The sequence below is a fragment of the Colobus angolensis genome, unplaced genomic scaffold (assembly GCF_000951035.1).
Source record: "Colobus angolensis palliatus isolate OR3802 unplaced genomic scaffold, Cang.pa_1.0 Scaffold416, whole genome shotgun sequence".
Taxonomy (NCBI): Eukaryota; Metazoa; Chordata; class Mammalia; order Primates; family Cercopithecidae; genus Colobus; species Colobus angolensis.
The window spans coordinates 645,336-648,741 of NW_012117555.1; the positions used below are offsets into that span (position 1 = coordinate 645,336).

General features: G+C 56.3%; 1 protein-coding gene across 1 annotated transcript in view; it reads right to left on the minus strand.

Annotated features, from left to right (window-relative positions):
• The window catches only part of AURKAIP1 (aurora kinase A interacting protein 1), a 1,990-nt gene extending 1,554 nt beyond the window's left edge, over positions 1 to 436 (minus strand). The window contains exon 1 of the mRNA XM_011956399.1: positions 66 to 436. The gene's annotated coding sequence lies outside the window, so the exon portion shown is untranslated. The remainder of the gene's footprint in view (positions 1 to 65) is intronic.
• Between the last annotated feature and the right edge of the window lie 2,970 nt (positions 437 to 3,406).

The following is a 3,406-nucleotide window of genomic DNA, read 5'->3' on the forward strand; positions in this document are numbered from 1 at the left end:
CCCGGCTCCGCCCGCCGCAGCGTCCTGGGCCCTCAGGTCTCCCGCTGACCCTTCCCAGGCCCGACCTCGGCGCGGCTCAAATTGACTGTTCCGCGGCCGCCCTCAGGCACTTCCGGTCCGTCCCCGAGTCGGCCCCGATCGGCAGCGGCCACCCGGCGGTTCCTACGCGCAGCGCCCCCTGGCGTCCTCTCGGCCCCCGATTCTGCATTGGCCCAGGCCCCGACGGGCCTGAAAGGCGACGGCTTCCGGTTAGAGGAGTCATGGTCCCAGTGCTCGCGCGGTTCCTCAGCTCCGCCTGGTCCCTTACGGAGGCAAAAAACTACATTTCCCACAATCCCACGGGGTTGCGGGCCCTGGACATGGCCGCGGGTCCAGAATCGTTTCCGGACCACCCGGGCGCCGGATTCCCAACCGGTCGACGGAAGTGCGGGCTCAAGGCTACGGAAGTGACGTATCCGGCAGCGGAAGTGAAGTTATCTGAAGGCGGAAGTGTCTGGAGCTATTTCCCCTGTTTTGGCTAGAGAGGAAGGACCCGGAGCAATCGCTGAGCCTGCGGTATCGGGGCCTCCCCGACTCCTCATTCCTGGGGTTAAAAAAAAAAATAAGACCTAAGGCGGCCGCGGTGGCTAACGCCTGTAATCCCAGCACTTTGGGAGGCCGAGGCGGGTGGATCACAGGAGGTCAGGAGTTCGAGACGAGCCTGGCCAACATGGTGAAACCCCGTCTCTACTAAAACTACAAAAATTAGCCTGGCGTGGTGGCTCATGCCTGTAATCCCAGCTACTCGGGAGGCTGAGGCAGGAGAATTGCTTGAGCCCAGGAGGCAGAGGTTGCGGTGAGCCGAGATCGCACCACTGCACTCAAGTCTGGGCGACGGTGAGACCCTGTCTCAAAAAATAAAGAAAATCACACTCTCACTTTCTGTCTGAAAACTAGAAGCAGCCTCTGGAGGACTGGGTTTGGCTGAGCCCCTAATGTCGATCCCCAGAGTACGCGCTGCCAACGTGTAGCTTCACCTTTCTACTCCAGACAGGCTCCTTTGACCTCCCTTGAGGTTGGCTAAGACAGAGACCCGAGCATGGACTTCCAGGGGCGCCTGGTGGGCGCGGGGTGTGGAGCGGAGTCTGCTGGGCCTGCTCAGAGACTTGCCTTGCAAGAGGGTCTTTTTTTTTTTTTTTTGAGACGGAGTCTCGCTCTTGTCGCCCGCGCTGGAGTGCAGTGGCCGAATCTCAGCTCACTGCAAGCTCCGCCTCCCGGGTTTACGCCATTCTCCTGCCTCAGCCTCCCGAGTAGCTGGGACTACAGGCGCCCGCCGCCTCGCCCGGCTAGTTTTTTGTATTTTTTTAGTAGAGACGGGGTTTCACTGTGTTAGCCAGGATGGTCTCGATCTCCTGACCTCGTGATCCGCCCGGCTCGGCCTCCCAAGTGCCCAAAGGCTTGAGCCACCGCGCCCGGCCCGCAAGAGGGTCTTGAAGGTCTTAGCGGAACTGGCCAGGCCAGGTCATCCGCCGGGCCCAGCCTGGCTAAGCAGTGAGTGACAGGATAGGCCAGTGTGAGCACAGAAAGTGCAGGCTCCAGGCCCAGCTCTACAACTGAGGTCCCCAGATGACTCTACCTGACACCCCAGAGCGGCTACTTGGGATTTCCAAGCCGGAAGGTTTATTGCCCGCCCGCCCTCCTGCTGCACAGCGCCCCCTAGTGGATCTGGTTGTAAATGAGCAGGGTGATGCCTCCAGAGCAGCCCTCGCCTTGGTGCCCCCGGGTTTGTCTTCACCCGGCCAGGGTCCAGGGAGATGCAAAGAATCCATCAGAGAACACGTGAGCATGTTAAGAAGAACCAGAATAACCTGGGCTGGCAACCTTGGCCTTCAGGCTTCTGAGGCATTGATGCACAGATAGAAGTACCTCCCCAGAGTTAGGGACCAGGTAGAAGAAACAGGATGTGGACATTCAGTCTGAGAAAGTCTTGAGGGGCACGAGGAACCAGGGTGTCGTTCCCCCTCTCAGGAAGTAATTTCAGGGAGGTGAGGTGAGGAACACCAGTCTGTTGCGGTCCCTGTACCCAGCAGGCTCCAGGCCAAACGGGAAAGGTCCCAGCTAGAGCAGGACCCAGCTGCTACGAGGCTGGGGAATTACCATTCAGCTACAGGAGCTGCATGGAGCCGGCCCAGGAGGCTTGCAGACAGTGGCCACCCTGATGAATGCCCAGGCCAGACGTGACTGGCTGCCTCCCACAGGAGTGGCAGGAACACATGTTGGAAGCGCCAGATGCTTGTGTGAGCAGAGCTGCCAAGCTAGGTGAGCTGGAACTAGACTAGGAAGATCGATCCTTTACAAACATCTGAGGAAGAAAAATGCAGTGGAAGAATCGGGGAGGGTGCATGGGTTATGATTCCTAATTTGTAAACAAAGGAACTCTAGTCTCTCAAAGGAAGTACAGAGTTACTGCACATACCTGTTTTCCCCAAAATACCCATTTGTCTTCAGGAAAATTTTTCTTTACAAACTTCAGAATTTTGGTTGGGCGCAGTGGTTCATGCCTGTAATCCCAGCACTTTGGGAGGTCGAGGCAGGCACATTGTCTGAAGTCAGGAGTTTGAAACCAGCCTGGCCAACATGGCACCCCGTCTCTACTAAAAATACCAAAAAAAATTAGTTGGGTGTGGTGGCGCACACCTGTAGTCCCAGCTACTCTGGAGGCTGAGGCAGGATAATCTTTTGAACCTGGGAGGCTGAGGTTGCAGTGAGTGGAGATCGTGCCATTGCACTCCAGCCTGAGTGACAGAGCAAGACTCCGACTCAAAAAAAAAAAAAGGCATAGGTGGTGGCGCAGACCTGTAGTCCCAGCTCCTCAGGACTGGGTCGAGGGCAGAGTGGCCAGACGCGATGGAGTATACTTGGGGAACATATTGGCAACCCAGCACACACCTGCTTATAATACTTAAATAATCTTAAGATCACGGATAATAGTGATCTTATTAAAATATGAAACTATGAGTTTTCAGTATTTCCTTTTATTATCATAATTTAACTGTAAATGTATGTGATTGATTTAGAAATAATGGCTGTGTGTAGCAGTTGGTGTGCAAAACTCCTGAAAGCTTAACAGCTAGCGGTCCCGCTGCGCCCTAGCCCGCACTGGCTCCCACAAGTCACTGCCAGGCTCTGACGAGGCATCAGGGCCCTGCCTGGCTGCAACTTTTGCCCCAAGACTTTGGGGCTCCTCAGCTCAGGGCACAGGCTGAGCCCCAGCCTGGGTCCACCCTCGGCCACCCCGTCTTTAATGCTCCTCCAACCTCCGGGCCAGAGATACAACATGCCAAAAAATTCTGAAGTTGGCCAGGTGCGGTGGCTCAAGCCTGTAATCCCAGCACTTTGGGAGGCCGAGACGGGTGGATCACGAGGT